This window comes from Cetorhinus maximus, chromosome 6 (assembly GCF_964194155.1).
Source record: "Cetorhinus maximus chromosome 6, sCetMax3.hap1.1, whole genome shotgun sequence".
NCBI lineage: Eukaryota > Metazoa > Chordata > Chondrichthyes > Lamniformes > Cetorhinidae > Cetorhinus > Cetorhinus maximus.
In genome coordinates, this window is record NC_135884.1 from 83,648,495 (window position 1) to 83,664,795 (window position 16,301).

Consider the following 16,301-nt stretch of genomic DNA (forward strand, 5'->3'; position numbering starts at 1 on the left):
GTCCTAGGCCCAACCATCTTCAGCTGCTTCATCAATGACCTTCCATCCATCATAAGGTCATTATCATCACTGAATCCCCCACTATCAACATCATGGGGGTTACCATTGACCAGAAACTGAACTGGACTAGCCATATAAATACTGTGGCTACAAGAGCAGGTCAGAAGCTAGGAATCCTGCAGCGAGTAACTCACCCCCTAACTCCCCAAAGCCTGTCCACCATCTACAAGGCACAAGTCAGGAGTGCAATGAAATACTTGCCTGTGTGAATGCAGCTCCAACAACACTCAAGAAGCTTGATACCATCCAGAACAAAGCAACCTGCTTGATTGGTACCCCACCCACAAACATTCACTCCCTCCACCACAGACACCCAGTGGCAGCAGAATGTACCATCTACAAGATGCACTGCAGGAACTCATCAAGCCTCCTCAGACAGCACCTTCTAAACCCATGGCTACCACCATCTAGAAGGAGAAGGGCAGCAGACACATAGGAACACCACTACCTGGAAGTTCCCCTCCAAGCCACTCACCATCCTGACTTGGAAATATATCGCTGTTCCTACACTGTCGCTGTGTCAAAATCCTGGAACTCCCTCCCTAACAGCGTACCTACACTACATGGACTCCAGTGCTTCAAGAAGGCTTCTCAAGGGCAACTAGGGATGGGGAATAAATGTTGCCTCGCCAGCGATGTCCAAATCCCATAAAAATGAAGTTTTTAAAATTGGCACCTGATCCTTACAGAGACATGTCAGAATGTATGTAGAGTCAAACAATCAAGGGCCATGTCTGGTGCTCAGAGGCAGCATAGACCTTACAAGCCTCCACGTTCCCAGTGCACTGGTCATGGCATTCAAGGCACCATGCTAGTAGTCATGACATAGTGCAAGGATTGGGCATTGGAAGTTATTGTCAAGGCCACTGGAGGACAAACACCAGAAGCCTGACAGTGGATCGTAGGTTTGGGTCTTTTTGACCCTAATTAGGACCCTAGTTGTGAATGTGTAGTCATGTCTGAGGAGAAAGATCAGTCACCTGTCGTCCTTCAGAATGATATCATCCTGCAAGGAGTGGCCTTGCTGTGCCATGTACAGACTGAGGGCAAGCCAAGTGCTAGAGGCTGCATTGCTGGCTTGCATATGGTAGGAGACCATTCAAGGGAACTACCATTGATTGTTCAATTTTATCTGTTCACTGGAAGAAGGAGGAGCTAAGAACGCAGGCTGCAGGGCAATGCTGCCTTCTTGATGGCTTTGATTAGGATGAGGAGAAGAAGGGGATGTTGCTGATTAGCACTGCCAAGGGAAGACCATCACCCTGAGGAACAAGAGCAAGCTGGGCCCCAGGATGTCCCAGATACTGACGAGGAGGGGCCAAATCCATGAAGCCATTGGTGCGGCCAAGGATCTACAGAAGATGCAGCTCATACATGGAGATGAGCAAAAAATAGTGCCACAGGTGCCTTCCCTTGTCTAGGAATGTGGTAACTCAGATTTGCAACATTCCCCGTGAGGATCTTACACCACATGAACTTGGAGTGCATCCAATGCTGGTTGCTCTGAAGGTCATCGCCGCACTGAACGTTTTTGCCAGTGGCTACTTCCAGGGCTCCACTGGGAACCTTTACGGAATGTCACAATCGGCTACACACGAATGCAAAAGGGAGGTGACAGATGCTCTTTTCAGTAAAGCTCACCGTTATGTGCAGTTCCACATGCATGAAGCAAACCTGGCTGCTAGAGCTGTGGGATTCGCTGTGATCTAAGGCTTCCTGCAAGTGGAAGGTGCCATCGACTGCAGACATGTGGCCTTGATAGCTCCCAGCCAGCAGCCTATGAAATTTATTAATAGAAAATGACTTAAATCTCTGAACATTCAGCTCATTTGTGACCACAGGAATTCGATCCAACATGTTTGTGCTAGCTACCAAGGGAGCTCACACAACTCGTTCAATCTGAGTCACTCCCAGATGCCAGAGATAGTTGAGGGAACCCAGTGCATAGGGTTGGTAGAGATATGTTGCCAGAAGTAGACATGGAGGAGCTAGACATCTCCTCAGACGAGGAGGACTTGGAAGGGGATGAATCTGAAGAGTACCACGATTCAGACGAGGCACATGAGGATGTCATTGCATGGGCATGACGTATGGCAGACATGCCTGTTACAGCATCATAGTTACAAGATTTCAGGAGGAACAAAGTGAAGACAAGTTTTCACAATTTAAGTTCTCTTCAGGCTTTTCGATGCAGGGGAATAACAAAACCTTCATTGTCGGTGTCAACATATCACAAAAGGTCATCAATCTCACAATGACAACGGTGGCAGCATAAGTCATCTTCAAACCTGATGATGGCGACATCCTTGGAAGGCGCAGTAGCCTAAGGAACATGTGGCTGCTGTGGAATGTGATCAGCACTCCACTAGCATGCCTCCTTTAACAACTACACATAGTGTAGTCCTTTCAACCATGGTTTCAACATGTTAGTGGGCATGGCATCCTTCAAGTGGCTGAAACGCTATTGCACACATTGGTGTACTCACGTCAGTATGACAGCAGCTTAGCAAGGCAGCTCTAACAGGAAAAACATTCATCAATGGTTGGGTCTTGACCATCTCAAGAGGGAGTAGCATCTGGACAGCACCATCTCTCCAAATGCCAGCTTTTATGCATGAATAATGCAGAGGCCTAAACTTGCTACTTCAGCCCTAAACTGCCATCAGATATCAGGACGCAGTGACCTGTTACTCGACAGCATGTACCCAACGTTGCGAGTTACGTTGGCATTGTCCTCACACAGAGTGGCTCAGCAGGATCCCCGTTCGATTATTGACAAAAATTTACCACCCTGCATTCGTTCGAAGCCTGCCAAGTCTCCATCCTGCATTGCATTGGCATTTGGGAGAAATGTGGCCCAGTCAGTATTGACACAGCAGTGAAAGACAACTTCTTCCCTTCATAGATCCTGCTGGGTACTCAGAAGATGTGCTGAAGCATTGTTTTCATAGTATTACAGTCCTCGATGTTGTCCATCTCACAAAGGCCAATCCTTTCCATCTACCTTAAATCATTGAGTGCACAGTCATGCAATGAATTCCACATCGATTTGCATACTGTGCCTTTCCACAAGGATTCCATAATGCACTGCTAGGCAGCCGTTCAGGAGAAAAGTAAGATCCTCACAGGTAAGTAGGCAGCTTCATCAGGATGAGTACACACCTCTGACATCATGCACTCATTCCCCTCGAGCAGTCATTTCCAATGTCACTGAGTGGAACCAACTTACATCATTCAGCATCATGCATGAGGAGAGTGGGAACTAGGAAAGGAATAACGTTCAGTCTTAAATGCGGAGACAAAAACACTCTGCAGGGAGGCTCGAAAGGCTATGGTGCTCAACAGTGAGTTATACTTTTCCCAAAATCTCAGTGACAGAATAACCACCATTGCAAAGTACAGTTGGGAGGAAAGACTCCAACATTGGTCACAGCAAATATTTGTAACATCCACAAACTACAGAGTTCAATGCAACAGCATCAGGGTAATCACTAACCTTGATGACCAATTCTCATGAGGCCAAATTATGTCTGCCAGAGATGCAAGAGACACATGTATATTGTCTGGTCATCATTTTCACATATGAAGTGCCTTTGTTCATGTCGCAGATGTGGAAATAAAGCCAAACCACTGCGATGAGATTGAGTGTGACTTAATGGAACTTGACATCTCTGTGGATTCTAACCTTTAGACTACCTGATGCCCTTATGAGAGTGAATTTGGAGTGAGAAAAAGTTTCACTTACCCTGATGGAGTGCATCAGATCATTCATTCTTTTCCTGCACTGCAGGGTGTTCCTTTTCTGTTGGCCACGGGCACTGATCTCCCTGGCAACCTCCTCCTGGGCCAGTGTGGTCAAGTGGGGGGACATCAGAATCCCATTCCTCGGAAAGAGGATCTCCCACCTTTCCTGGACGACCTGGAGGAGAATCCCCAGGGAGGTCTCACTGAACAGTGGAGGGGAAAGTTTTGTCCTTTTGGGCATCATGGTGAAGCATGACTATACTACATACCTGGCCTGCAGTGAGTGAATGTCTGTGCGGGTGCTGTTTAAATATGGCACCAGGACCTTCGACCCATGAGGTAACAGCAGGGCGGATGATACCCTGACCTCCCTGCCAGGCGATTTGACGAGCTCCTTGTTGATGCATAAATAATGAGCTGGAAGGCACAAAATTGGTCGGATAAATCTGACCCGCTGCCATGCAGAAACCACACTGGCTTTCTTACGCACCATCCTACTTAGTCTCCAGAAAGGAAAATTCTGCCACAATTCCAAGTCAGGATGCTGTGTGGCTTGGAGGGGAACTAGCAGGTGCTGTTGTTCCCATGCACTTGATGTGCTTGTCCTTCTAGGTAATAGAGGTCGCAGGTTTAGAAAGCGCTTTCGAATGAGTATTGGTGAGTTGTAGCAGTGCAACTTGTAAATGGTACAAGCTGCCACTGTGCGTTGCTGTAGAGGGGTTGAATGTTGAAGGTGGTGGATGGGGTGCAAATCAAATGGGAGACTTTGCTCTGGATGGTGTTGAACTTCTTGAGTGTTGTTGGAACTGCAGTCATCCAGACAAGTGGAAAGTATTCCATCACACTCCTGACTTGTGCTTTGTAGATGTTGGACAGGCTTTGGGGAGCCAGGAGGCGAGTTACTTACTGCAGAATTCCCAGCCTTTGACCTACTCCTGTAGCTGCAGTATATATATGGCTGGTCCAGTTCAGTTTCCGGTCAATGGTAACCCCCAGCATGTTGATAGTAATGATAATGCCATTGAATGCTAAGGGGAGATGGTTAAATTCTCTCTTGGTGGAGAAGGTTTAAAAAAAGCAGAAAGGGCTCCCCCATTTTTAAACCCTGTCTCTTACTTGCCCTCCATCACAGTCTGCTGCTCCACTCTAGCTAGAAGGCCTCAGATTGGCCTCAGCTTTGAGAGCCCATCCACTGTCCTTAATGGGCAATTAAGGAGGGGTGCCCCCTTGAAAATTTTAATTAGAGATTATTTCCCCCTCCCAACAAAGTTTGGGATTTAGAAATAGAGTTGATCTCATTCCCCAACCCTAGAGAGAAAATCCAGCCCATTTTTAGTATTAGCAGGAAGGACTTCTGGATAATCCTATGCTTATGATGTACATTCATTATTCCAAATGGTAAAAATAAATTATCTTGGGAAAAGTTATTGGTCTAATTTCAAGCACAAGTTCACACTAAAAGGGGATTTCACTGATAATTAAAAGTGAAAAAAAACATGCAGCTCCCTTAGTTGAAATCTGTATTTTAAGCCTCATTTGAAAACATACCTGTCAGGTAATGATCCTTTGCTTCTCCTGCAACATGTCCAACCTTTCTGGCATTCGGAAGCTGCATGTAAATCAGAAGAATGTCTTATATTACGTGAGTACTGCTTCAGCAATCCATCAGAATGGTAAGTATTTCTCTGGACGACAGGAGGATTTACAATAGTCTGCATTCCTTCCTTTATTTTCATTTTAATTTTTGCAAATTTTGCTGCATCCATCCCTCCCCTTCACCACTATTGCTTTATGCTGGTTTATGTTTCATTACTGCTGACACATTCCTTTGCCTCACTGGGTTGTCATTCTTCATGTGTGATCCCAGACAATGACTACTGGCAAGCTATTTAACTGTGGCAAGAGAGCAGCCAAGCTCAATCATGTCCTCACCTGACATTGCTGCCTTTTACAGCAGCACTCACTAGACATTCAGTCAGGAGCAGGAAAACTGGCTGACATTTTCCCTCCTTTTCTCAGGAGCACTGCAACCAATTATAACTCATCTCCACGGCATTGGCTGAGATCAGCTACCTCAGCACCAAGTGGGAGCTGAACCTGGGACTTCCCTTCTCATCTCTCTCACCATCTGAGCCAACAGAGAAGGAAGATTAAAAACGAAAACAAAAATACCTGGAAAAACTCAGCAGGTCTGGCAGCATCTGCGGAGAGGAGCACAGTTAACGTTTCGAGTCCGAATGACCCTTCAACATAACTAAGTAAAAATAGAAGAGAGGTGAAATATAAGCTGGTTTAAAAGGGGGTGGGTGAGACAAGTAGAGCTGGATAAAGGGCCAGTGGAGATAACCAAAAGTTGTCACAGACAAAAGGCCAAAGAGGTGTTGAAGGTGGTGATATTATCTAAGGAATGTGCTAATTAAGGTTAGAAAGCAGGACAAGCAAGGTACAGATAGCCCTAGATGGGGTGGGGTGGGGTGGGGTGAAGGAATCGAAAAAGGCTAAAAGGTAGAGATAAAACAATGGATGGAAATACATTTAAAAATAATGGAAATAGGTGGGAAAAGAAAAACCTATATAAATTATTGGAAAAAAAAAGGGAAGAAATCGGAAAGGAGGTGGGGATGGAGGAGAGAGTTCATGATCTAAAATTGTTGAACTCAATATTCAGACTGGAAGGCTGTAAAGTGCCTAGTCGGAAGATGAGGTGCTGTTCCTCCAGTTTGCGTTGAGCTTCACTGGAACAATGCAGCAGGCCAAGGACGGACATGTGGGCATGAGAGCAGGCTTAAGGTTGGACAGGCAGCATTTACAATTACCTTAATTAGCTCCTTAATGGCCTTAATAGGCAATTTACATATTGGCGGCTGTGTAGCCGACTCTAGCGCGCGCCCGCCAAACGAAACATCGCAACTCAGCGCGATGACGTCGGGACGCACACCCAACGTCATTGCACGCCGACTGAAAAATCCTGCCCCATGTGGCTAACTGTGTGAAGTTTGTTTCTTCCTTTAAATTAGCTGATCAATTAAGGATTAAGCTGAAGTGCTGGTTTACAATTTCATAAAGAGCACCCCATTTGACCATATAAGGTTCTGGTTAGAAAATTGGCTAATGATAATTTATGATATTGAGGATTGTGGTAATGGACTCCAGTATTAGGCAATATACGGTACTCTCTAAGAGGAATGGTGTCTCCTGACCTGGGGATTGAAGGTCAGATAGCACAGGTTGGAGCCTGTCTTGATAGAATTCAGTTACTGCAGAGATATGCGTTTATGTTAGGAAAATGTGTTATCAATAAAGTTAGCTCAGCTACAATGTCGACGGCCCGTGTACATTGTTGAAACAAAAAACAAGACAGCAAGTGATAGAGAGTCAGGATAATGGGCAGATACTTTAATAGTAGAATGTGTCTCGCGCTGTCCCACAAGGATCTATGTTGGGGCCTCAAATACATACTGTATTTATTAATGACTTAGATGATGAAATAGAAAGCCACACACTCAGGTCTACCAATGACACAAAGATAGATGGCATTGTAAGCAGTGTAGATGGAAGCATGAAATTACAAAGGGCTATATAGATTCAGTGAATGGGCACAACTGTGATAAATGGATTTCAATATCTGGAAAAGGGAGGTCACCCACTTTGGACCTTAGAAAGGTTAAAACAGGTTACTTTCTTAAATGGTGAAAAGCTAGGAACAGTGGATGTCCAAAAAGACTTGGGAATCCAGGTACATAGATCATTAAAGTAGCATGAACTGGTTCAGAAAATAATCAAAATGCTAATGGAATGCTAGCCTTTAGATCCAGAGGACTAAAATACGATGGGGGAAAAGTCATGTTTCAGCTATATAAAACCCTGGCTAGTCCACACTTGGAGTTACTGTGAGCTGTTCTGGACACCACACCTTAGGAAGGATATACTGGCCTTGGAGGGAGTGCTGTGTAGATTTATCAGATTGATACCAAGGGTTAAATTGCAAGGAAATATTACATAAACTAGGGTTGTATTACCTGGAATTTAGTAGGTTAAGTGTTGATCTGATCGAAGTTTTCAAGATATTAAGGGGAATAAGTAGGGTTAATGGAGAGAAACTATTTCCGCTGGTTAGGGAAACTAGGACAGGGAGCACAGTGCAAAAATTAGAACCAGAGTTCTCAGGAATGAAATTAAACATTTCTACATACAATGGGTGGTAGAAATTTAGAACTGTCTTCCACAAACAGCAATGATGCTAGATCAATAGTTAAATTGATTGATAGATTTTGATAACCAAAAATATTAAGGTATATGGAGCAAAGGCAGGTATGTGAAGTTAGGCCACAGACCAGCCACGATCTCATTGAATGAGGGAACAGACTTGAGGGGCTAAATGGCCTTCTTCTGCGCCTATGTCCCTATAGTTTCCTGTGCCACTTACTAAGTTGATGTATTGGAAGACCAATGACAGTGACACTGACTGATCGAACCTACTGCTCTGCTGAGTTCCCATTTGATACCTCTGCGGTGCCAGGCAGCTCCAACATCAGAAGAGGAGGGGGAAAATCAAATGGAGGTTTTCCAAAGGATAATTCTTGTGCATCTGCTGGCAGCTTCCATCGCTGAGGTGGTGGTGGGGGGAATCTGATGGAAAAATGGTGAAGTACCTCCAAAAATGAAAACAGTGTTCACAAGGTGAATACAGCAGGAAAGAATGGTCCTTAAATTGGGAATGACTCTTCTGCTTTCTACATTCATGATGTTCAAACTCCTATTACTTTATCCAAGTTAACTTGGCAATAGTGTCAAAGTTATTGCTTACTGAAATTTGATAAAGGAGCTGTATGGCTTTGACATCTGATCAAGGTGAAAGTTTATGCTATTCAACACTTTTTAAGCTATAAAAACAAGAAATGCTGAAAATGCTCAGCAGGCCAGGCAGCATTTGTGGAGAGAAGAAAGGGTTAATCCAATGCCTTTTTTGTCTCTTTCCAAAGATGCTGCTTCACCTGCTGAGTATTTCCAGCAATTTCTATTTTTATTTAAGACTTTAATCATCTTAAGTATTTCACTCTTCTAAGTTAGATGTTGGAGCAGGGTTCTGTCAGACACTGAAGGGTTTATTTTGCAAATACCTTTGGCCAAAATATTTACAAACTTTTGTGTTCCACCCAGAATTTGGTATTTCTTTCCACATAAGTTTAAGTAGAAATGTACCGAAACTCAAATTAGAGTGAGAACAATGTAAAACGTGCTTTACCTGTTGTTCTACTCGACCTCTGATTGAGAGATTGGATCAAACTGAGGAAAAAGCTTAACATTTTCAATTCACTAGAAGGCTTTATACAGCCAATTAAAGTGGGAAAATTTGAAACAATAGATTTAGAAGACATTTTAACTCAATAATTTCCCAAAATTATTGCACTTTTAAAAAATTGACCATATTTACTGAACTATAGGCTGCACCTCTATAGCATAAAGTTTTAATATGGACTCTAATTGGACATTGTGAAGGTTATTATTAATTTTTCCTGAGAAAATGGCCTATATGTGGGAAAAACCTATATGCATTTTTTAAATTCATTTTTAAGATGTGAACATCATTGGCAAGGCCAGCATTTATTGCCCATCCCTGATTGCCCTTGAGAAGGTAGTGGTGAGCCACCTCTTGAACTGATGCTGTGGGTGTATTAACATTCAGAGTGTTGTTAGGGAGAAAGTTCCAGGATTTTGACTGAAGGAATGGCAATATAGTTCCAAGTCAGGATGGTATGTGACTTGGAGGAGAACTTACAGGGCTGGTGTCCCCAAATCCGCAACCCTTGTTCTTCTAGGTGGCTGAGGTCACCAGCTGCCACCAGGTTGTAATGGTGTTGGTAATGAAGTCTTTGTAGTCTTCTGTATGTTAACAGTAAGTCTTTATTAACTACTTGCAATTATATACATATATACAGTAAAGGGTACAGGTAAGAAGCTACCTCCATGTCTAGATCTTAACATGTCTCTGCTCAACACCACACTGATCCTAGGTTTGAGTCATGTGCCTTCTTACATCACTGTGTAGGTGGTACTGTACTCAGTCCCACATTGTTCTATGTTCATTCATAAGTCAGTTCTACCATATTGCCAAAGCATCTCGTGCAACAGAATCCGCTCAGTTAACACACTACTTATTTTGAAATGTCATGATAAATCTGTCTTCATCACTTGAGTAGTAATATGGTAAAGCACATTGTCCACCTTTCTAAAACCTACCAGTTATAGAACCCACCTAATTTAATTTAATTGAAATGAACTCTGCAGATTATGGCCTAAGTGAAGATGAAAATATAATCCAAGCTGCTTTATACTGTACTCAGAGATGTCCTCAGTTTCTGCACAGTTGACAGCAACATCAAAGCAATCTTCCATCCCATTCCCACTCTGAACTCTCTATCCTCAACTTCAAACACTGTTTCAATGTTGCTCAATGAAAGTTTGAGGAACAACACTACAGATTTTCCTACAAGCTTTAGGACCCTGCCGTCAGGTTCAAATAAGGGTCAGAAGACTGTATGAGAAGAACATTCACTCACATGTAATTTTCCCTGAAATTGCCAATTAATGGCCAAAAGGCAGGCTCACTGACTTCGTGGGCTCTGTTACGATCCGGTTAGGGACCAGTAACTTTTTGTTTAAAGTAGAAAAAGTTTGAAATCCCAGTTACCCACTAGGAGAATAAAGCCACAAGATTCCACGGTTTTAAATTAACAAAATAAACTTTATTATACAAAGTCAGAAAATAAAACAATTTACATTATCCATGTTATACTCTAACATTTAGAACTAACATGAGGTAAATTTGAATTAACAGGCAAACTGTAGTCAAACACACTTACAGCACATTAAATGCAGCTGTATATCTTAGTACCACCCAGATGTCAGTGACCATTGAGAGTCACAAAATTTCATTAAAATTCTGTCTCCCTCACAAGAGATTTCAACTCTTCACTTTCAAAGATCTAGCCTCTGAATTCCCTCAAAAATCTCTCTGTCTTGGACTGCCTCAATGACGGATCACCTCCCGATGGTTCAACCTCTCCTCCTGAGACGGCGTTTCTCGGGATTCATAAAGCTGCACTCCAACCTCTAAATATCGGCACAATTCCAACTCTTTCACAAATTGCTAGCTTCACTAAGATGGCACTGCCCCAGAGTTTCTCTGAAGTTCAGTCTCCCAGATGCACCAAGCTTAAATGGCTCCCAGGGCTTCTTCCGAGCCCTAAGGATCTCCAACATGGAACCAGTGACCTTCCACCACCTTCTCAGCTTTCCAGGGCTTCTCTGAGCCCTAACTGCCTGGAGCCTGCTAACAGCAGCCCTGTGAGCTGCAAACCACATGAAGTTCAAACTGCAACCCCAACTGCACTGAATGACTCCCAGGGCTTTACTGACCCCTAACTTCCTGAGACTGCTAACAACACCTTTTCAGTATGGCCTCTTTCCTTGCTGCAGAACATTCAGATAAACCAGAGAACCTTCTTGGGCTCCACCCATCTCCATGACAATGTAGTCTTTCAGGATTCACTGAATGCTTTTGAACTAATTTAGATCTAACACCCAAAATAAAACAACTCTGGAAAACATCTTCTTTGCAGCAATGTAGATATCACATCTCCAGTTCTCCAGCTAAGTAAGCCCACTTGCTGTTTTATGGCTCCATCTTTTCTATTCTCACTCTATTAAACAACCTTCTGAACTGCTATTTTCTTCTAAGTGTTCTGGCAATTTCTAAAGCCCAGCATTTTAATACCTTGCCTCCACAACAATAATATTCCCAGAACTAAACATTACTTCTAAAATATTAACATGAACCATGAATAGACATTCATTACAGCTCCTGAAGCTGGAGGGAGGCCTTCCAGCTTGAAAGCACCAGCATGGCAGGTAAGTGAGGGAGAGGGTGTTCCAAAATGGAGGATTTCCTCTCTCCAATTGTTTTAAATATTAAAAAAACTGTTTAAAGTTTATTCTTTCATGGATGAGTGTGTCACTGGAAAGGGCAACATTTGTTGCCCATCCCTAGTTGCCCTTGAACTGAACATTTCAGAGGGCAGTTAAGGACATTGCTGTGGGTCTGGAGTCACATGTTGGCCAGACCGGGTAAGGACAGCAGATTTCCTTCCCTAAAGGACATTAGTGAACCAGATGGGTCTTTATGACAATCAATGATAGTTTTGTATTCACCATTACTGAGACTAGCTTTATATTCCAGATTTATTAATTGAATTCAAATTCCACCAACTGTTGTGGTGGGATTTGAACCTATGCCACCAAAGCATTAGCCTGGGCCTCTGGATTACTACTAGTCCAGTGATATTACCACTGTGTTACCATCTCCCCCAAAGGGCTAGAAAATTTGTAGAACCCCTTGGGACGTTTGCCTGATATTGAATGTACTTTGCGAATATCAAGTGTATTGAAATTGCACTGAGGCACCTCAGAGAGAAACATGCTGTGTGAAGGAAAGTTGAATTCTATTGCACTTTCTGTAATTTTTCAAGTTGAAATGTTTTTCCCTCAGGTTGTATGCCTGACATGGAATATATATTGTAAATATCAAGAGAATTACAAACGTATGGAGGCACCGAGGACTGGAACATAATGTATGGAGACAAATCGAAGTTTATTGCACTTCCTGTAATTTTTAAGTTCAAATGTTTTGTAATGTACTTTTACAAATTTTATGAATAAAGTATATTTTTGGGGAAAAATATGCATAATTTCTCTGCTAACCATCCTTGGTTATGGAATTCCCTAAGTTTCGAAGAAGATTGCTCTAAATTGTGCCTTTCGCGCTCATTTTGAGCTGGGCCAACTGTTAAAGAAACTTCTTAGTTCAAAAAATGAAAACTATATGATCTTTTACATTAACAATAGTTTGTTTTCTGAATATTTCTCAAGTGATTATCACCGTGAATATTGTACTTGTCTTTGTGAAGGAATGAGGGTCAAATAATATGGAACTAATACAGGAAAATTGGGTTAAAAGTTATTTTGGGTTAACTCATAGTAAAACATATTTTAACAAAAGTCAATCTAGCTTGCAAACACAAGTTGGTTAACTCCCTGCACAGTAAAGTGAATTACTTGGTAAGAAATACATACACCTAAAAAAATTCTTACCAGTAGATTAACACACATGGTGCTACCCCTGATAAGTAAAACCACAATCAGATAAAAGAATACTAGGCCTCAAGCCTTATTATCATGTTGGACACTTTCCCTTCACTAAGCAACATTGACCAAAATGACTGTCATGAAGCTATACCTCATTATTTTTGAAATACGATTTTCAAAACCTTTAACTGACTGGAAGTTCTGCAATTTGAAATGAGACAGAACAAATTACTTCAAAATGCGAGGCCACGTTCCAGGTGAAGGTGAGAAAAGCAAACAAGATGTCCCTACCCTCCAAGGGAGCGTAAAGAGAGAGAGACACTTCCAGTAATCTACAGACATCAAAACCTACCACCGTCTAAGGAAGAAATATTAAAATATGAAGAGCTGGATTTTAATAAACTGTAATCTTATTAAGACATTGGGGAACTGCTAGCCAGCCAGGATATACAACTTGCACCCCACCCAAGTGGGAACAGACACTCAAAGCTCCCTGTGGAGTGTTAAAGACCACCATCTCCTGCTGGCTTTTATTATCTTGAAACCTGTCAAAAGTTTCTGAGATGAAACATCAAAAAATATGATTACCTGCTCTACAACTGCAATGACTATAGCAGAACATGGTAATCAAATTCCGCTGGAATATACAGCCAGCAGAACTCTAAGAATTGGTTTGCCAAGCCAAGGGCAGAGATCATCAGAGGAGGGATTTTAAAAAAAGGCTTCAGCAGAAGGAACATACTGAAGAGGTCTCTTTCCCTCTCTCTGTCCTGGAACAAATGTAGTCAGCGATTCAAAATCTACCAACAAGCCAAGATCTCGTAAGAATTCCAACACCTTCTACATCCGACTGCATCCAAGGAATCAGATATCGTAACTCATCCGCAACATTTAATATTTTACGCCTCAAGAACGTCCAGCTATATATATTTTTAACTTTTTATTTGGACTCTAACTTTCCTTACTTCTGATGCCTGTGTGTGTGTGTGACGTTACATTTTTTGTTATTTTTCCTTGGGTTTAATAACTAATAAACTTACTCTTTCTTTGACTCAAGGAAACCTCATTTGATTGGCTTCTTATAGTTTCCTGCTTAGATAGTAAACATACATTTGGATTTGGAAAAGGCATCCACGTGGAAAAGGAATTTAAAAAGCCTTTGTTGTGATCAATTGAGGAGGCTGAATAGAGGGGAGCCAGTTCACTCCTCCTCACCTAGTCACAACAATGATTGTTAAGTGAAGTCCAGTTTTCAGGAATAAATTCAAAATAACATTTCCTAGAAATTTAACTGGTGGTCCTTTCACCAAATATAGGGTACTAATTAGGAGTGGTCTATTATTGATCAAATGAGCATCTTCCATGTAACCATTAATTATACAACCCCAAAATTCATGATAAATATCTCAACCCAAAATCAAATCTTCAGATTCGTTAGATTCTGGTAGATTGACTTCAGAACTGTTCTTAACCTAGTGAACCTCACATACTTGGGGACAAATATTTAATACTTAATGGAAATCCTTACTTTCTTTTAAAATGCTATATCCATAACAAGTAAAGTCTAAACATAGAATTTTCTTACAGAAATAAGAACTAGCTATCCTTTCAGGGTTTATCTAGCTGGCGATTTATACCTTGCATATACGAACTACAATTGCATGCTTTCTTATTATAAATGTCCATGTACTTAAAACTTTAATTAGGGGAAGCGGTGGCATAGTGGTATTGTCACTGACTAGTATTGCAGAGACCCAGGGTCTCTGGGGACCTACATTTGAATCCCACCATGGCAGATGGTAAAATTCAAATTCATTAAAAATCTGGAATTAAAAGTCTGATGACAACCATGAAGCCATTGCTGATTGTCATAAAAATCCATCTAGTTCACTAATGTCCTTCCTTTAGGGAAGGAAACCTGCTGTCCTTGCCTGATCTGGCCTACATGTGACTCCAGACCCACAGCAATGTGGTTGACTCTTAAATGCCCTCTGAACAAGAGCAGTTAGGGATGGGCAATATATGCTGGCCTAGCCAGCAACGCCCATGAATCCCATGAATGATTAAAAAGAAATTGTCTCATTAGACTTCTGTATCAAAGACTCACAAACCCCTAATCTGGTTCTCTTATGCTGAGATAACATTTATTCAGGAGTTTCACCCAGATCCTTATAATATCCGGGAAATTACAATCTATTTCAGGAATAGTTGTAAAAAGTCTATTAAAGAGAAAGTAATAATTCTGGTCGATTTCAATCCTTTATTCGGAGCTCGAGTAGGGCTCATAACCTAGTTATGTGTCCTTGGGCCTAGTTTACTTTGACTGAAGTTGAGGGGAATTAAACAGAAGGTACATCAGACTTTGAATAAAATTAAAATATTAATAAAAAGTTGTAATACACCACATCTTCCAGCTCCCATCAGTACTTGCAGTGGTTCAAGAGGGCAGTTCACCACCACCTTCTCAAGGGCAATTAGGGGCGGATAATAAATGCTGGCCTAGCCAGTGATGCCATGAAAGAACTTTTAAAAAGTGCTGTTTGATCTGCTTTTTCCATTGCTGATTACTGTACCCTTTAAGTGTCCTGTTGGGGTCAATAGTTATAGACACGCAAAAAAATTGAACAATAGCACATGGTGCAATTGATGCAAATAGCTTGGATGCATTAAAGGGGAAACTAGATATGCATGTGATGAGAAAGGATTGGAAGGATATGCTGATAGGATAAGATGAAGCAGGGCAGGAGGAAGCTCATGTGGAGCATGAGCTTTCTTCTGCCAGAATAAGACCAGATGGACTGAATGGCCTGTTTCCTTGATGTAGGTTCTTTGTAATTCTATGATACTGCAAATGCCATCACTAAAACAACAGTACAAATTCTGTAATTCTTTGTAATAAAAACAGAATAAGTCACCACAACCTGTGCCCTTGCTGTTAAAAATATAATTGCTTATTTGCACTTAATCACAGAAAAGCAAATAGAATAAGAACACCAAAATATCAGCACAAATTTTATCAGTCTGTGCTAAAAAATGAAATTTGACCAAAGTCAAATTGGTCGCTTTGCAACAAAAACACATTAAATATTAAGGCAATCTACACTTGCAGCCAGCCACAGACTCAATAACTGTGGAATGCCATTTATAATCACGCATAATGTGGATTATACCCAATTCAACAAGTAGATTGAAGCAAGACAGATTTCGAGGTGGATGCAAAAGACCTCATACCACTATGTAGTCAAAAGCATGGAGTTTTCCTAATGCCTGATCATCATTCCTTTATCAACAAGCATACCAAAAATGTTCACCTGTTATCTGTGGGATCTTGCCATGCACAGGTATTATCCAGG

General features: G+C 41.7%; 1 protein-coding gene across 4 annotated transcripts in view; it reads right to left on the reverse strand.

The window, feature by feature from the left end:
• The window catches only part of st3gal2 (ST3 beta-galactoside alpha-2,3-sialyltransferase 2), a 455,559-nt gene that overhangs the window by 308,373 nt on the left and 130,885 nt on the right, over positions 1-16,301 (reverse strand). For 3 of the 4 annotated variants that reach the window (XM_078543943.1, XM_078543946.1, XM_078543942.1), the window contains exon 2: positions 5,353-5,413. The exons of the other annotated variant lie outside the window; for it this stretch is intronic. The gene's annotated coding sequence lies outside the window, so the exon portion shown is untranslated. The remainder of the gene's footprint in view (positions 1-5,352; positions 5,414-16,301) is intronic. 4 annotated transcript variants of the gene reach the window in all.